At 47.2% G+C, this 19,651-nt stretch overlaps 1 protein-coding gene across 2 annotated transcripts in view; it reads left to right on the top strand.

Annotated features, from left to right (window-relative positions):
* The window catches only part of AKT2 (AKT serine/threonine kinase 2), a 106,117-nt gene that overhangs the window by 26,449 nt on the left and 60,017 nt on the right, over positions 1-19,651 (top strand). Inside the window, exon 1 of one of the 2 annotated variants that reach the window (XM_077482620.1) lies at positions 5,585-5,709. The exons of the other annotated variant lie outside the window; for it this stretch is intronic. The gene's annotated coding sequence lies outside the window, so the exon portion shown is untranslated. Of the gene's footprint in view, positions 1-5,584; positions 5,710-19,651 lie in introns of those variants that run through there. 2 annotated transcript variants of the gene reach the window in all.

Genomic DNA, 19,651 nt, shown 5'->3' on the forward strand with positions numbered 1-19,651 from the left:
GAATGGGTCCCTAAGGCTGTGTATCGATTATCGGATGCTTTGTGTACTATCAAAACCCCATGCACCCTGAAGATAGGGAGAAGACAGCGTTTATCACCCCAGTAGGGTTCTTCACGTTAGACAGGATGCCTCAGGGTCTGTCTGGTGCTCCGGCAACATTTCAGAGGCTGATGGAGAAGACAGTAGGAGACATGAACCTGATGGAAGTGCTGGTGTACCTGGACGATATCATCATTTTCGGCAAAACCCTCAAAGAACATGAAGAGCATCTAGAGAAAGTCCTGAAGAGACTCCATGACAAGGGATTGAAGCCGCCCCTGCAAAAATGTTTTAGCAGCCTTCAGTTAATTATCTCGGCCATGTTGTTTGCGCTGAAGGAATAGATACTGTCCCCCAGAAGCTGGAAGCTGTCTTCTCTTGGCCAACGCCTACCAATGTAACTGAGCTTGGGTCTTTCCTGGGGTTTTGCTCATATTATAGAAGGTTTGTCGAAGTATTTGCTAAAATAGCTTGGCCTCTTAATGAGTTGTTGAAGAATGAGGATGACGATGACCCCGATTCAACAAAACCCATCGAGCAAATTAGAGGACCTAGGAAGTCTCGAGAGTCTATCAAAGACCAGTTGATCGACCAGTGTGAGCAAGCCTTTCGGCAGCTGAAGTTGAATCTTACAACTGCTCCTGTTCTGGCCTATGCCAATCCAGCCAAGCCATATGGCCTGCATGTTGATGCCAGTAGAGATGGGCTAGGTGGGCTATTGTATTAGGAGCATGATGAACGCCTGCGTCCTGCTGCTTATGGGAGCCGAATTCTTGCACCTGCTGAGAAAAAATACCCTACTCAAAATTTGGAATTATTGGCTCTGAAGAGGGCAGTGGTGGACAAGTTGAAAGACTACTTGTATGGTGCAGACTTCATGGTCAAAACTGACAACAACCCACTCACGTATATACTCACCACAGCAAAACTGGATGCCACTGGGCACAGGTGGTTGGCTTCCCTATCAAGGTTCCGCTTCAGCTTAAAATACCGGCCAGGAATTGGGAACAGAGATGCTGATGCCTTGTCGAGGAGACCCTATGACTTGGGGGTTTCCTCTGAAGAGTGGACTCAACTGAGTCCAGAAGGGATACAAGCCTTGTGTCAGGGAGCAGAACATCAGGCCAGAGGAACAACTGGGGCAGAAGCCATTAGAGTCTCAGTGGCAGGTCTCCCCAAATACTATTGTGATTTGTCCCAGGTCAGAGATAGAGGCCTACCTAAGCTTTCAGATACTTAAGAAAGGACCAGATGTAAGACCCCCTGTGTAGTTTAACACTGAAAGCCCTGGAGGACCAATGCCCAGATCTACTGCTAACAGACTCTCCAACAGAAGCACGACAAGTGCACAAGGAAAGGGATTGACTGCAGTTACACAATGGGGTGGTCTAACGAAGGGGCTCCTCAGATGATCATGAAGATAAGTGCCAGCTATTCTTACCGAGAAAGCATAGGGAAATGGTGCTGACTGCCTTACATGACAATCATGGTCACTTAGGGTCTGAGAGGATATTCAGACTGGTGCGTGACCAGTTCTATTGGCCCTGTATGCAGGCTGAAGTTGATACTGTCACTCCTGCATACATTGTATACAGAGGAAGACTTTCCCCCACATAGCTGCCCCAATGGGTCATCTTCAAAGTCAAGGACCACTACAATTAGTGTGTATTGACTTTCTGAGTCTGGAGCCTGACTCGAGTGGGCAGGGAAATATTCTGGTGGCGACCACTTCACCTGCTATGCCCAGGCATTCCCAACTAAAGACCAACTAGCACCTATGTTGGGCAAAATTCTGGTAGAGAAGTTCTTCATTCACTACGGCCTACCTCAGCGTATTCACAAGAGGAGAAACTTTGAGAGTAGACTCATTAAATGACTGTTAGATCTGTTAGGTGTTCAGAAGTCAAGAACCACTCCCTACCACCCTCAGGGGGATCCTCAACCAGAATGCTTTAATCGCACCCTCCTAGATATGCTTGGGACTTTTACGGCTGAAAAGAATCAACATTGAAGCAGGCACATTGCAGCTATTGTACATGCCTATAATAGCACCGAAAACGAGGACACAGGTTATTCACCATATAGGCTGATGTTCTGAAGAGAAGCTCGACTGCCAGTCGACCTAGCATTCAGCACATCCCTGGACCATACTTTGATGATGCCTCACAGAAGATATGTGGACCATTTGAGAAAGAGTCTAAAAGCAGCACATGAGAAACCTCAGGCTGCCTCAGATGCCCGAGGGCAGCGAAACAAAAGAAATTTTGACTTGAAGGTGAGGGTACATGATTTGCAGCCTGCTGACAGAGTGTTACTGAGGAACTTAGGTGTGCCTGGGGAAACACAAGCTGGCTGATTGCTGGAATCACATCCTTATATTATCTGTAAGCAGCTGCCAGGGCTACCAGTATACCAGATCCGCCCAGATGGAAGTACCGACCCACTAAAGACCTGGTGCCATAATCACCTATTACCGCTATCAGAAGCAGTTTGTGTGCCTCAAGAACCAGATCCACAGCCTTCTCAAACTACCTCTGAGAGATCATGTCCAATAATCAGGTCTCAGTCTGTGCCACTGAACACAGATGAAGAGGACAGTGAGGCACCAGAGTTCATACCACAGAACCAATCATTGACAGGTCAGGACAATCTTCTGATTTCCCTAACTGCAGAGGACACAGCGACTTTCAAACCTTCAAGGGTGGAAGAGGAAGAGACTGCTATACCAGAACCATCTGAGCCCAAGGAGCAAAGGGAAAAACAAATAATTCACCAGCCAAAAAGACTGACTTAAGATACTCTAGGCGAAAGTTCTGAGGAAGCTACCCATATCTTTCAAAGAACTCACCACGTGCCGACCCTTCCCACTACAAATTTAGGGGTGGGCGACTCTAACTCAACCCCTGGCACATCTAGGTGGGCCATCCCAATATCAGTGGCTTGTGGGCAGAACATCTTTCCTCTTATGACAAATGGTGGGAGGTTTTCTTAAATGTACTAACCTGTTTTTGCATCCCATTGTATTTTGAAAGCATGTAACAGGTTGTGGACATTATTGTTGATAGACTCTCTCCTTCCTTTGGGGACCAAAGGTTCTTTGGTGAGAGGAGTATGTAGCAGGCATGTTGTAATGCAATTTCTCCTTTTAGCCAAAAGATGGAGACAGAGAGATGCTGACTGGTCCTTCCAGAAAAACAGAGAGACAGAGAACACCAAAAAAAAGGGGAGTTTGAGCAAGTGCTGAGGGGAACAAAAGAGAGGGAAGTACTGAGGTAAAAGAGAGGGAGAGTTCTGACAGGAGACAGAGGAGAGGAGATTGCTTAAAAGAGAGGGAGATACCAAGGCTCAAAAAGTCCTTTGCTGGGACACAATGACAATTAACAGTGAGGAGAGGAGGCGTGTGAGGGGAAGGAACTGAGGTGCCAGAGTGGGTAGAGAGACACACGCTGACACCAGGGACTGTGTGCTCCAACAGAGGAGGAGGGATATCCTGAAGCTCGGGAAAAAGGGTCTGTGAGGAGAATAAGGACAGCGGTCTGAGGAGAGAAAGAGAGCATGTGGTGAGATGACAGGTGTGAGGAAAACTGCTGAGACTGAGAGAGAGAGACTCTGGCAGCATCAGAGGGGGATAAAGCCAAGCTTTTCCAGAGAGAGTGTTGCCTGGAGATGAAGGAGTGAGGATGCGTGAGGGGAGCCAGGAGCAGAGACAGCCACTTGGTCCACTACTATTGACATCAATTTCCCTTTTTAGTGTCACAGGATGGTTGTTTGGAGCTGCCATCTCTAGTAGTTTGCCCTTTTACATTTCTACAGAACATTCTAGAAGATAAATGCTCCATGCAAGCTTGTTTAAACCTTCTCTTAAAACAAGGGCCGCACCGTTTGCTAGCAGAAGACACTAGTATTCTTCACCTTAGGACCTGCAACATTACAGAACTGTGCTTACTGTACTTGTGTAACCCTTTTTTTTTTTTTGTTAAGTGTTTGCCTCTCAAAGGTGTTTGGGGCCCAGGAGCTGAGAAATTGACAAGTCTTCTCTCCTCCCTCTCAGCGCCTGTGTTATGGGCATATAGATTACTGCCCTTTCTATACCTTCAGTTGCTAAATATTGAAGGTTGTCTTTTCTAATATATTAGTTATTTGTAGCAAGGTTTAACAGTATGGAAAAGAAGAAAAGTAACAGCGCTCTCTGCAGGGACAACTCAATCCATACAAAAGGTCCACTCACAGGTGCCGAGGCTCAATGTGTCCCAACACACTCCAATGCAACAGTAGTAAGAAGAGCCAGCAACACTGTAATCCTTGAAGTGTCCTTTATTGGTACATCAAAGTGACAGTAAAACAATAAACTGACGCGTTTCGGCAATAACCTTAGTTGTAGCTCACGACGACGACGGCAATTGTCGAAACCCGTCAGCTTTATTGTTTTATTGTCACTCTGATGTACCAATAAATGACACTTCAAGGATTACAGTGTTGCCGGCTCTTCTTACTAAGGTTTAACAGTGTTGTAAGTTTCCATATGCTTTAAACCTTGCTAATATATTCAACTTGTTTATCACTACCAGGTGTTTTGTCTATTTTTGGTGATAATCCACAGCCAGGATAACGATATTTACCACGTGTCCTTAAATGTGTTTGCAGTAATTTTATTTAACTAGGTGTGTCAAGAGGGGCTAAGGTCATTCTTGGAGTTGAGGCAGAGATCACAGATCCAAATTCACCAAGCGGCTCCTTCAGGGGTGGCGCTACACGTGTAAAGGCAGGAGACCCAATACTTTTGATAATATAGTGTACGGTTGACAATGCCTGTGTGAATGAGGCCTAAGGACTTGGTTACGCGGGTGTACTACAGCGTACACCCCTACCAGGGCCATGTTTACCAACACAGGGAGGCGCAGATGTTCTGCGCATCCCCATGCGGAAAGTCACATTCAGAACGCAGTGGCTGCAGGAACATAGATGCTGTTCCCAATCAGACATTCATTTGAGCGCACAGCCCTGAACGCATACTGTCTCTATTCGGGACTGTGCACCCTCACAGCTGGCAAATTGGGAACAGTGTCCGTGCAGCCGCTGCATCCCAAACGACATGAGTGGGACTTCCTGCATGGGGACTCGAGGAACAGTTGTGCATATCCACATGTTGGTAAATACGGCCCTCGCACGGGCATACGCTTTAGCAGTGTAGATGAGGCCTAAAGTTGGATTTCCGCCAATGCATTTTTAAACTGACATCAGTGTTAACGTGCATTGTTGCGCTTTGTGTAGAATGTAAAAAAAAAAAGTCATAACGCAGAATTGTGGGTCCAGCCCGACCCGGCCCTGGTCAGGTTTTTTTGCTCTGACCCAATTGTCTCTTAATGTTTTGAGGAAAATCTAAAAAAAAAAAAATAAATCAATTTGGACTATCGCTGCCTACTGTGTCATTTTCGTGACATTGCTGCGTTTTATACATTGTAGGCAATTCCCTATAGTGTATAGAACATGGGCGCGCCAGGCCGCTGCCCTCAGTAAAGATGGCGGCTCCGGCCTTTCCGGTGCTGTTCAGTGCTGGGGCGGATGTGGGCGGACATTGTCGCCTCTATTCTCTGTAGCGCTGTTGGTTTCGTTCGGAGGGAGACATGAGATCGGGGAGCGGCGGGGTGAGCGGCGCCTGACCCCGGGAAGGTAAGGCGGAAGAGAGGCCCGGGTGCGGTCTGTGTGTGTGGGGGGCGTGAGCATAAGACGGGGGGGGGGTAGGCCGCTGGAGGACGTAAGGGCTGAGGCCTGAGCCAGAGAGCGCTGCTGAGATGTGTACGCAGAGGCCTAGGGCAATGCACTGCAGGGACACGCTGGGCTGCTGGAGGAGCCACACAGGGTCCTGGCAGTACTCTGCCACACAGGGTCCTGGCAGTACTCTGCCACACAGGGTCCTGGCAGTACTCTGCCACACAGGGTCCAGGCAGTACTCTGCCACACAGGGTCCAGGCAGTACTCTGCCACACAGGGTCCAGGCAGTACTCTGCCACACAGGGTCCAGGCAGTACTCTGCCACACAGGGTCCAGGCAGTACTCTGCCACACAGGGTCCAGGCAGTACTCTGCCACACAGGGTCCAGGCAGTACTCTGCCACACAGGGTCCAGGCAGTACTCTGCCACACAGGGTCCAGGCAGTACTCTGCCACACAGGGTCCAGGCAGTACTCTGCCACACAGGGTCCTGGCAGTACTCTGCCACACAGGGTCCAGCCACACAGGGTCCTACCAGTACAGAGCCACACAGGGTGCAGCCACACAGGGTCCTGGCAGTACTCTGCCACACAGGGTCCTGGCAGTACTCTGCCACACAGGGTCCTGGCAGTACTCTGCCACACAGGGTCCTGGCAGTACTCTGCCACACAGGGTCCTGGCAGTACTCTGCCACACAGGGTCCTGGCAGTACTCTGCCACACAGGGTCCAGCAACGCGGGGTCCTGGCGGTACAGAGCCACGCGGGGTCCTGGCGGTACAGAGCCACGCGGGGTCCTGGCGGTACAGAGCCACGCGGGGTCCTGGCGGTACAGAGCCACGCGGGGTCCTGGCGGTACAGAGCCACGCGGGGTCCAGCCACGCAGGGTCCTGGCGGCACTCTGCCACGCAGGGTCCTGGCGGCACTCTGCCACGCAGGGTCCTGGCGGCACTCTGCCACGCAGGGTCCTGGCGGCACTCTGCCACGCAGGGTCCTGGCGGCACTCTGCCACGCAGGGTCCTGGCGGCACTCTGCCACGCAGGGTCCTGGCGGCACTCTGCCACGCAGGGTCCTGGCGGCACTCTGCCACGCAGTCAGAACACAGCACCCTCCTGACTGTCCCCTGGTGGTACTGTTTCATCTGGGGGGGGGGATCTCATTTATAGTTTTGATGTTAATAGATGCTGCCAAAAGTGTTCACAAAAGTGTTAGCAATGCATCCATTCATAGGACATTGCAAAATACATACAGGTGTGTGTGTGTAACGATTTTATGGGCACACGCTGCCTGCATGCTAGAACACTGGTTTAGGGCTCATTCATATATGCGGAAATCAACTGTATTCTGCGCTCCGTAAGGGCACATTGGAAACAAATGTTTTTAACAGGCCCTATTTACATTGGAGCGCAGGCGACAGCTTTGGAGAATTTCTGTGCAGAACAATACAAGGTGCCTGCACTATTCTGTGCTGCTCCCCGGTTCTCTTTTATATATTGCCTTTCTTTGCACTGCAGCTGATCTGGGGTGTGCAGAAATATCAGAAATGTCTCATTGTTAACCACTTCAGCCCCGGAAAAATGTACCCCTTTCCTGACCAGGCCATTTTTTGCGATATGACACTGCGTCACTTTAACTGACAATTGTGTGGTCGTGCGACGCTGTACCCAAACAAAATTGACGTCCTCTTTTTGTTTTTTCTCACACAAATAGAGCTTTATTTTAATAGTATTTGATCACCTCTGCAGTTTTTATTTTCTGCTCTAGAAACAAAAAAAGACTGACAATTTTGAAATTATATTTTGTACTTTTTACTATAATGTCCCATTTTTTTTTTTTTTTTTTTTTTTTTTTTTTTTTTTAAAAGCACATTTTTCCATTAGTTTAGGCTATGTATTCTTCTACATATTATTGGTAAAAAAATCGCAATAAGCGTATATTGATTGGTCTGTGCAAAATGTATAGCATCTACAAAATAGGGGGATATATTTCTTTGGCGTTTTTATTATTATTAATAACATTTTATTTCTCTAGTAATGGCGGTGATCAGTGATTTTATATTGTGATTGCGGCAGACAGTTAGGACACTTGACACTTTTTTTGGGACCAGTGACATTTATACAGCTGATCAGATCTAAAAATAGCCATTGGTTACTATATAAATGTCATTGTCAGGAAAGGGGTTAACACTAGGGGACAATCAAGGGGTTAACTGTGTTCCCTAGGTATGTTCTAACTGGGAGGGGGGTCGGACTGACTAGGGGAGGAGAGATATTGGTGTTCATACTAAGTATTTACACACAAGCTTTCTCCTCTCCCCTGAGAGAACCAGGCTTTGTGTATTTAAACACACAGATCCTGGTTATCGCTCTGTCATGAGCGTTTGCGGGTGTCCGGCGGCCACCGCGCCTGCCAGGCACATGCGTCAGCCCAGGGGACACGCTGCATGTGCGCCTGCTAAAGCGCCTTAAAGAGCCGACGTACAACTACAACGGCTCACTTGGGGGAGCCAACCTGCCGCAGTATAACTGGTGGCTGGTCCGGAAGGGATTAAAGGAGTGCTCTCGTCACAGCGTACACTTTTCATTTTATGTAACCTCAGCATTGTAATAATGCAAATAATAGTTATTGTTGACAATCCAATACAAGCTTACCTAAAAATCTTCATTCATATTATGAGTTCTGTCTGCTGGCTTTCCACAACTTCCCTCATTCCCTGCATGCTTTGCAGCTTCTCTTTCTGCTGTTTACGTTCCATTTCTAATGACTACATATCCCATGGTACCTTGCTGCCTGCAAGCTGTGATTCCTGTACTGACTACTCACACGAGGATAGTGATCACAGACTCTAAGGTGGTTTCACACTGCTGCACTGCGGTTTTCATGCGGTTAAAATGGAGCTCCAGGCTCCTTTCAGAAAATATTAAGTCAAATACAAATACTGTAGCTGCTGACTTTTAATATTAGGACACTTACCTGTCCACGAATCCAGCAGTGCCTTCACCCCAGCCGATTTATCAATCTGCTCTCGGGTGCCGACGCCGTCATCTCGGGTAAGGGAAACCAGCAGTGAAGCCTTGCAGGTTCACACACAGCCAGTTCAGTACTGTGCATTTGCAATGCACTTTGTCAATGGCCCGGTGGCGGTGGGAAGGAGGGGACATGGCAGGCTGAACTTCCGATTGAGTTCGCTGTGGTGAAGTCAGCTAGAAGTGGGAGCTGGTACACCCCCCCCCCCCCCCCCAAATATGGAGGGGGAGGAGGCAAATAAGCAGAGCATCCCCTTTTGGATGGAGCTCTGCTTTAACCTGCGGTTTTCCCATAGACTTTGTATTAGGACGATGCAGCATGCAGGACTTTTGGTGCTCTTTCAGAAAACGCACAACCTAATAGTGTATGGGAAACCACAGGGTAACCACATGAAAACCATGGGTATACCCACGCTGCTGCCAAGCCACAGCAGTGTGAAATCGACCTAAAGGAGGTAAATGTGTGAAGATCTTAACAAAGTAAGTTTTCAAACTACAAGATTGTTTGGATTAATAGGCTAGAAATAATTGGAATACAATGTGGAGTTTGCTGATTCTATGTTTTCACTATAGATATTCAGCTAAAATAGCAATATGGTGTTTTGCGTTGTAGAATTACAGGCGCCAAAGCCCATGCGGCTAGTGTGAGCCAGTCCTGTCTGCGGTCAGTTTTTCTAGGCCGCAATTAGCTGGTTCAATGCCCTGGAATGTTTTTTTATTTCTTTTAAATTAGATCTTCACTTCATCTGAGCCCCCAAAAAACGCCATTTAATTCATTTTTAATATTCCAAGCAAACACCAGCCCCCCCTCATCCATCCGTGCCTACATTTTATATTTTTTTGGTGAGAAATCACTTTGAAAAACACCCCCTTAGCATTTCTGGCCATCTTGAGTAAGGGCATGTGATTCATGTAGCATTTACTACATGATAATCCATCTGCCCTTAGCTCAGGCATGAATGCAGGTGAATGTGCTTAGCTGAGAAAACCCCTCCTCCCCATCCGTCCTGAAGACTCCTGGGATGTATGGTGACATTCGCCCAGGCAAGAAACCAGGAAGTAACTGAAGAAATGTAAAAGGAAAAAAGTTAAAAAACAAATATGATATTTCCTATCTATTTACTAATGCTAGCAGCATGAGGAATAAAAGTAATCAGTGTTGATTGGGAAAGTAAGTTCCAGTTTATCGGATGTTTATAAAGCATGCGCTCCATTCCAGTCTTTGCACGCTGACCTGCAGGCCCATCGCACATAACATGGTTTAGGGCAGAGATTTGCAAATTAGCGGACCTCCAGCTGTTGCACAACTACAAGTCCCATGAGGCATAGCAAGACTCTGACAGCCACAAGCATGACACCCAGAGGCAGAGGCATGATGGGACTTGTAGTTTTGCAACAGCTGGAGGTCCGCTAATTGCATATCCCTGGTTTAGGGGGTACATAGACAACAGTTGTATTCTATGTGCCCTTGCAGTGACTCATGGTGTTCCAGTGCAGAAAATACTGTGCATCATGAACAATTGCCATTTACAAAATACTGGTTTTCACCTTTTATTTTTCCCATTATTATTGCATCGCTTTCAGCCAATTCCTGTCTGCATGCGTTTTCTCCAGCATCAGCTGCATATCGTTGCTGTAAACTGGGTTCCTGATAATGGGTCGTGCCTCTGTGTTGTCTGTACCAATAATTAGAGATGAGCTCAGGTGTCCTTACTCATTGCTTTCTGAACTTTTCACTTTGCAGTCTTAAGTCCAATTAGCTGCCGGCCAGGTCCCCCCAGAGCATGTAAACAAAGGAGCAGGATCCTAATGACATCAATGCCCTTATATGGACACATGACCATGTTTAGTCAATGTCATTGGCTAAACATAGGCAAGTGTTGGTATAATGGCAATGACATCATCTGCATCCCACCCCTTCTTTTTTAATGTGTGCTACAGGGCATGGAATGACAAAGACTGAAGATTGTAAACAACTTTTGAAAAGATACTAACCTACCTAAAGCTTACATGAGGTTGGTTAAATTTGATCTACTTTACAAGTATATGTATAGCCCAAACATTTTTTTTTTTAGTTTGGAATAAAGTAGGGAAAGGTTAAAGGTTGAGGAAGAAGAAGTTTCCCAGTGTGTCTTTTATTTCTTTCTCCTGAGCCTATCGCTGAAGTACGGCTATGGACTCTGACACGCCTAGGGTGATTTTCAGCTACACGGTCCGGTTCCTGTGTGGTTCCAGTGGTCAACATTGCAAGCTGGGTTACAGCCAAATGCCCTTTGTGCATGCCATCTGGTAAGCAGGCTTATGATACGGTGGACGGGCACTCTTTCTGTGTGTGGAGTCACTGTGGTGTCACTAGAGGAGAACTGGTGTTATTTAATATATGGAATATTAGTTTATTCCATTACTAATATCTACATACTCATTGTGTGTATTGGCACAGCTCTTCCCTTTTCTTTTTTTATAACCTGTCAGGTTATTTTTTTGCCATTTGTGTCCAGTAGCATAGGTTTCCCTCCTTTGCCTATCCTGGAAAATCTCCCTGAAAGTGAGGGGAATTCCGCTTTTATACAATTCTCTCAATTCTGTCCCGAGGAGACTCACCTTCTGCCCCGAGGAGAACGCTAACATTTTGTGTTTTTGATAACAACGGTCACCAGGACATATAGAAGGGTGAATCTTCCCAATAGGGACACAGCAACAAAAATGTCAGGGGATCTAACCCTTACCTACTCTCTATCTATACTTGACTAATCCACCGAACACAAAACCGGTCCCTGCCGCTCCTGGTCCCCCCCCCCCCCCCCCCCGTCCCGCATGCTAGCGACCTGTACGGACTGTTCCTGATGTCATCATGCTCATAGACTGGGTCTGGACAACAGGAACAGTCCACCACTGGACGTGGGGGGAACGCTGTTTTCCCGGAGGATCGAATGATCGTGTAAGCCTTTCGGTGCGCCCCTGGACAAAACAAGCAGTTAACCCATGCAGTGGGGGTTCCCGGAGTTCTTTCAATTTAAACAACCTTGAGTCTGCAGCTGCCTATGATCCCTTCATTCATGCATTATTTCATTGAAGCCTCATCCTTCTACTGTGAGAGGAAAGAGCAGGCTATGAAATGTAAACAATAGTAGTGTTCACACTTGTGATCACTTTGATTGACCATCTCAGTGATCACACAGCACAGATCCGCTCTGGCTTTGTGCATTTTCCTGTGATTGTAACGTGTTACTAAAGGTAATTTGTTTAAAATTTAAAATAATAAACACGTTATACTCAGCTGCTCTGTCCAATGGTATTGCACAGAGTGGCCCCAAACCTCCTTTTCCAGGGTTCCCCGCCGGCGATCTTGGCTCCTCCTTGTCTGTGTGCTCCCGAGCTGAGTAGCTATGAAGCCACGCACCATAGACACACACAGTCCGGCTTGGACCCACTCCCCGCTTCCTCTTGACACCCTGTGTGAAGAGAAGAGATGCAGCAGTACACAGCACTGGATCGATTGAGGACTCGGGTAAGTATTTAGGGAAGTGGCGGATGACAGCAAGCTGTAAAATGGGAATGCATTAAAGTGATTGTAAACAAGGATTTTTTTTTTTTCATAAAAAAAAAATAAAAAACATTTTAAATAACAAACATGTTATACCTACCTGCTCTGTGCAATGATTTTGCACAGAGCAACACCTATCCTTCTTTTCTTGGGTCCCTCACTGGCACTTTGGGACCCTCCCCCTTTGCCAAGTGCCCCCATAGCAAGCCGCTTGCTGTGGGGGCACTTGTGCATGCTCGTTCCCGAGCCGCCTCTCTGTGTCCATAAGACGCAGAGAGAATGGCTCAGCCCCGCCCCCGCTCCTGCCTCACTGGCTGTGATTAACAGCAGCGGGAGCTAATGGCTCCTGCTGCTACAGCTCATCCAACCAGGAGAAAGAGACTTAGGAGAGCGTTGGGTCTCATGCACATTGCTGGATTGGGCTTAGGCAAGTATTAGGGGGTGTAGCTACACACTGAACGTGTTTATTATTATTTTTTTTTTTTTTAACCTTCAGCCATTACAACAGCTTTAAAAGGATTGTAAAGTCTTTTTCCTTTTTTGTAGGTTAAAATAACAAACCTGTTATACTCGCCTGCTTCATGCAGTGGATTTGCACAGAGCAGCTTGGATCTCCCTCTTCTCGGGTCCCTCTTCGGCTCTTCTGGCCCCTCCCTCCTGTTGTGCCTCCACAGCAAGCAGCTTGCTATAGGGGCACCCCTTCTGAGCTGCAGCTCCTTGTGTCCATTAAGACATGGAGCCACAGCCCGACCTCACTCCCCTTCTTTCCTTATTGGCTGACTGACTTTGACAACAGTTGGAGCCAATGGCGCCACGCTGCCCTCTGTCAATGAGGAGGGGAGTTTGTAAAGGCAGAAGGTTTTCTAAAATGAAGTTCTACCCATTTAAAAATGTCAGCAGCTACAAAAAGTGTGGCTGCTGACTTTTAGTAAACAGGCCCTCACCTGTCCCACGGTCCAGCTATGCGGGCGTATGAAGGCCTGCTCCTCTCCCCCTCCTCCCCGCCGGCATTGTAACTGTGGGCGCCCAGCTGGGGCTTCACAGCTTGGCGCGCACTGCACATGCGTGAGCTGCATGTTGTGAATGGCCGGGCAATCCTCTGGGACCTGTGATGTGTCTCAGAAGATTGCAGGGGGAAGAGGAGAACTTCCTTGCAGTGCCAGGAGAGGAAGTGGGAGCAGAACTAAGACCCCTATCACGCTGGCAATGCTAGTTTTAGCAACACTTTTGTGGTGCTTTTCAGCCACTAGCGTGTGCTTTTTACCCCAAAAAATTGTAAAAAGTGCATTTTCAGATTGCTTTAGAAGTGCTGCCCATTCATTGCAATGGGCAGGGCGTTTTGGGAGCGCTATTTACAGCGCTCCCAAACCGCCCCAAAGATGCTGCTTGCAGGACTTTTCATAACGTCCCCAAGGCACAGCACCCCAGTGTGACAAGACACACTGCAATGAATGAGAGGCTATTTCTAGTGCTAAAGCGCCTTAACCCCTCCTTATTTTTCCCATTTCTGTAGCATAGATTGGCTCATTTGCTCATCTGGCCACATCAGCTCACATGCCATCTGAAAATAGTGGGGAATGCACCCTTCTCTCCTTTATGTAATGCTCAGGGTCCCGGTGTTCTGTCCAAAAATGTCCGCCTATTAGATAGTGTCCGCAGTACGGAGCACAAGGCGATTCGGAAAATCTCCGAAGATGAAAGTCGCCTGCGCCGTGAGTCCAGGTGCAAGCTCCACCATCCAAGTGGACATAGGGCTGCACATAGTTAGAGGGCCCCTCGCAGGCTCGCTTCGTTCGCCACGTTTCGGGCATGGCCTCACTTCGCTTGCTCCTCTATCCACCTCATTTATGTGGATGGAGGAATAGTTTTTTTTTTATTTTTTTTATTTTTTTTTTTATTCAGCCCACAGACTAGGGGAAAAAAAAACTACCCTGTATGACCAGCTTAAAATCGTAATGACATTATGAGGGAGAGGAGGAGCATCTGTGGGCAAACCGGAAGCCAGCGCTTCTGACACTCCAGGAGTGTTGATTCTTTGCTGCAAGAATATATTACTCTCTTGTTAGGATAAAGATAACACAACAGAATAGTGATTTGCTGCACATGGCTATTTTTTCAGGTTGCCTCTGGTTTTTGTTTTTATTCCTTGCCAATTTTTATGACTGGGTCTCTTCAAAGCAAACCCAGGCAACGCTGGTGGGGACAGGTGGCATATAGAACCTGCATAAAAGCTGCAGCATTTTTTTGCTTAGTGGTCGGTAATTCTTTCTGCCTCATGTTGACCTTTGTAACAGTCAATAGCTGCTCTGCAAATGAAGGATTGATGGTCAGCACAGACTTGTCCACAGCATCAGCCCTTGTCATTTCTCTCATGACGATCTTACTTTAAGCTTGTTGAAAGCACCAAAAGCATTGAACCGCAAACAACATACTGGGCAGAATGGCTTGGTACACACAAGCAACTGGGCCTGACTGCAGCGTATCAAAGCAAATGTGGCATGCAGCTTTAAAGCTATGCCTGTTAACATTACAGGCAGTCCCCAAGTTACAAACATCCGACTTTCATACAATTGAGACATGTGAACAGAGGCAGCGTGACGTCACGCTGGTTACAGAAACCGCCGGGCAGCCACCTTTCTGTTCACCGCATGCTGCACCTACTGTCCACTGGACCTGCCAGCAATCCTACATCACTGCATGGCCAGTTAACCCTCCCGTATGCTATCCAAAACGTAAAAATAGCTTTTTGGAGTGGAACAACTCTACTTGCAAAGTGCATATTTTTTTTTTCGCCTTTAGTAAATCAACCCCTGTGGGTGTGCCTTGCATTCAAGGGAGTGTTCTGTGAAACTGCGTTTCACAAGCTGTTTTGGGGTGCAATTTAACATTGGCACCCGCAGTAGATCGCATAAACGCCGTGTGATTTCAGTGCAGTGTGGGAAACGTACAGAATTTGCTGTGTTTCCCGCATCGCATCCTTGTGAACGTAGGCTGAGGCCCCTTTCACACAAGAGATTTGATCGGGTTTGTCTTTTAGCTGGACCTGATCATACCCTCTATGCTCCTCCATGGAGCGGCAGATGTAGACAGATTTGTGTCTGATTACACCCGACTGCCTCTGAGTCCGATCTAGCAAAAAAAAAAAAACATTCCACTCCAGGTGATCGGATCAGAGGGTAGTAGGATGTAAACAGAAAGCTGGTCTGTTTGCATCTGGCTGCCCATAGAGCAGAGTGGGCTGTGTCTGTGCCCACTCTGCATAAGCGGAGCAGACACGGACCTATCACCCGGTCACTCTGCTCAGCAGGGGATCAGCAGACAGATCCCCTGCTGAGCAAAACTGGATCCAGTGTCACGTCACATTCGGCCACCCATCACGTTTTGCTACCCGCTGGAGTGCACTTGTGTGACGCCGATATATGCATTCCAACACAGGGCCCCTCCCAGGCTCGCTTCACTCACCACACTTTGAGCACAGCCTCGCAACATTCAGCATAATTATAATCTAACTCTATGTCCACTTGGATGGTGGGGCTTGAACCTGGGCACAAAATTCATTGCCACAGTATTGGAACGCATATAGCGGCATCGCGCATGCGCAGTCCAGCGGGTAGTCAAATGTGATGGGTCGCCATATGTGACGAAACACCGACCCATGTGAAAGGGGCCTAGAGGTTAAGTTCACAGGAAAAAAATTGTCTTTATTCTTTTCACATGAGCCTGCAGTGCATTACACCCATGATCAATGAATGACAGCTGTAATGCCAGGCTAGTGCCAGTTCCAAGGTATGGCCTTTCAGTTGGAAGAAATGTCAATGGACTACGAGTTTGCCAATTACTGCACTTGTATTGAGAACTACAAGTTCATCTACTACAGTGGAAAACGGGATTTGTAGTTCCTTCACAGTTCTCTGGGCTGATGTTTTGGGGTGAGGAAGGGCTTTGCTTTTGGAAACATTACAACCTAAACCTAAATATAGGTGTAACATGTTGCAAAAGGTGGAGTAAGGCTCCTTCCACACGGGTCGAACTCCGTTGGAGACTGCCTGCTTATCGGAGAACCTGTCCACTGATCTCCACTTCAAGCGGTTGGCTGGTCCCCTCCACTTATGAAGAGCAGATAGACATATCCCGCTCTCCTTTAGGGGTGGTCGAATGGTCTGTCCGTTTACACCCGACTGCCACCCGATCTGCTCTGCCAGACTGATGGGGAATGGATCCCCGTCCTTCTATTTTTAGCGGATCGGACGTTGGGTTTAAATGGACAGATGTCCGTTGACTCCCGCCGGTCCATAGAGGAGAATGGAGGGTCGGATTGGTCCACTAGTTTGAAGTTGGCCTTTATGAAAGGTCTACCAGGGGAGTATAGGAAGGCCTACCAGAATATGATCTGAAAGAAACACCGGTGCTGGATCCACTTCTACATCAGTGTGTATGAGCCCCGGAACAGTTGCCATTTTTAGAGACAGGTGACTAAAATGTTTTTCTGTAGAGATTTTATTTGTGGAGACACGGCCAGGTGGAAGAGCAGAATTCTTAGGGGTTTCCCTTTTATAAGATAGATACCATTTGTGATGAGGCAGCTGTGGCCAATGGAAATCACATGATCTTCTTCATGACAGCTGTTTGTTTACATGTGATAACTTTCTTGCAGACAGCTGTTCTTTTGTATGTAATCTGCTCTGTGGAACAGTTGTCTGGTTACCTGTAAAATCTCGTACAGACAGGAGTTGGATGCAGAAGTTCATCTACTGCCAGTGTAAAGTCACCAGTCCAGGTGTTTGGATGACTGGGGAAGTCCTCCTTCGCAGATGGTGCACTCATAATTCATTTTTATGCAAACCAATCTGTTCCTCACCAATTCTAAGATTCTGCTCAGTACACTTTTTTTTTTTTTTTTTTTTTGCCCTGAAAGTGAAGTTTCATACCCGTGCTCCTAGGACCTCCATAGCAAATAAATGTGGTGATGCTCTTAGGACCCAGTCGCATTCAGTGTTCTCATTTTCAATTGCATGTTATAGAATCCAAAGCTGATACCTTTCTTATTGCTATGGGGAACAGTCCTCGTATATCAGGGATATGCAATTAGCGGACCTCCAGCTGTTGCAGAACTACAATTCCCATGAGGCATAGCAAGATTCTGACAGCGACAAGTATGACACCCAGAGGCATGATGGGACTTGTAGTTTTGCAACAGCTGGAGGTCCGCTAATTGCATATCCCTGTCATATATAATCCTTTTTTTTTTTTTGCTCCAAGAAAATTTGCTGGTTAGTGGGACTTTACAATTGGTATACTTGAAAAGCCTCACTTTCATGGGCAATTGCCAGCATACACCAGATTTTGGCAGCAAGGATGGCAGACGGATGCGTATACAGTGGCGGACACTCGGCCTGTACAAAGTAATGACGGGCAGAGATGAGCTATTGCTGGTCACATGTATCTGGACACTCAGCAGTTGCATGCATTTAGGGATGGATGCGTATACATGGGTGATACTTCCAGGCCCAGGCATCCATCCCTAAACATATGTAATCATTAGCTGTGTGGATACATGTGAACAGCGACTACTTCTCTCAGCCTGTTGTCTTCGTACAGGCTGAGCGGCCGTCGCTGTACACCTACGCCTGTCATTCCAGCCACAAGAATCCACTGATTCTTGGTGCTGGAATGTGGCATATGCAGGTAGTTGCCCGTGTCAAGGAGGCCTAACATTTCCAGTGGGTATATACACTATCTTGTCAAAAGTTTTGGGACACCTGCTTTTACACGCGTGAACTTTAATGACGTCTTAGTCCTTGGGATTCTATATTGAGTTGGCCCACCCTTTGCAGCTATAACAGCTTCAACTCTTCTGGGAAGGCTGTCCACAAGGTTTAGGAGTGTGTCTATGGGAATGTTTGACCATTCTTCCAGAAGCGCATTTGTGAGGTCAAGCACTGATGTGGACGAGAAGGGCCTGGCTCGCAGTCTCGCCTCTAATTCATCCCAAAGGTATTCTATCAGCAGGCCAGTCAAGTTTGTCCACCCCAAACTCGCTCATCCATGTCTTTATGGACCTTGCTTTGAGCACTGGTGCGCAGTCATGTTGGAACAGGAAGGGGCCATCCCCAAACTGTTTCCACAAAGTTGGAAGAATTAAATTGTCCAAAATGTCTTGGTATGCTGATGCCTTAAGAGTTTCCTTCACTGGAACTAAGAGGCCAAGCCCAACCCCTGAAAAACAACCCCACACCATAATCCCCCCTCCACCAAATGATTTGGATCAGTGCACAAAGCAAGGTCCATAAAGACATGAATGAGCAAGTTTGGGGTGGAGGAGCTTGACTGGCCTACATTCCTGACCTCTACCTGATAGAACACCTTTGGGATGAATTGGAGCGGAGACTGCCAGCCAGACCAACTTGTTCAGCATCAGTGCTTGATCTCACAAATGTGTTTTCTGGAAGAATGATCAGACATTCCCATAGACACACTCCTAAACCTTGTGGACGGCCTTCCCAGAGGAGTTGAAGCTGTTATAGCTGCAAAGCGTGGGCCAACTCAATATTGAACCCTACAGACTAAGACTGGGGTGCCATTAAATTTCGTGTGCGTGTAAAGGCAGGTGTCCCAATACTTTTGACAATATAGTGTGTGTATGTATGTATATATAAGAACCAAACTGCAATTTGAGTGCCCACAATTGACCTATCCATTCACACAGCAATGTACAGTAAAAAGTAGGGTTGCACCGATACAAGTATCGGTACTCGTGCAAATGCACCGATTACCTAAAACCGATACTTTGGGCTCTTTGAGCTGTCAGTGGGTCTCCCCTTTTTTTTATAGAAGTCCGGTAATTGGAGCTGTCAAAAAAAAAAAAAAGAAAAAAGAAAAGAGCAGCCCGCAATGTTTATTAACAACATTGCTCAGCCCTGAAACTAAAATAAATAGAAACATTGTTTCTTTTTGTATATTTCTGTTTCTTCATCTGTAGATCAAAGGGATGAACAAATGTTCCTCTTTTTAACCCCTTAATAACCCTTCATTTACTCTACTCAGCCTTAAAGAGGAAGTAAACCCTGATGAGTTTACTTCCTCTTTCATTCCCTGCAAAGGTAAAGCATAATGGACTACTATGCATCGCATAGTAGCCCATTATGTGCCACTTACCTGACACAGGAGCCAGCGAAGTCACCGCTGTCCCCTGTAGTTCCGAGCGTCCATTTTCTTGGTGGGTCTCGCTGCTCCGGCGCTGTGATTCGCCGGAGCAGCAATGACGTCACTCATGTGCACGGAAGCCGAGACGCGCGGCATCTTCGTCATCGACGATGCCACGCTCAGTGCGCCT

Source organism: Lithobates pipiens, unplaced genomic scaffold (genome assembly GCF_037356315.1).
Source record: "Lithobates pipiens isolate NorthernLeopardFrog02 unplaced genomic scaffold, aLitPip1_a1.2 Scaffold_1, whole genome shotgun sequence".
In the NCBI taxonomy this organism is placed as follows: Eukaryota; Metazoa; Chordata; class Amphibia; order Anura; family Ranidae; genus Lithobates; species Lithobates pipiens.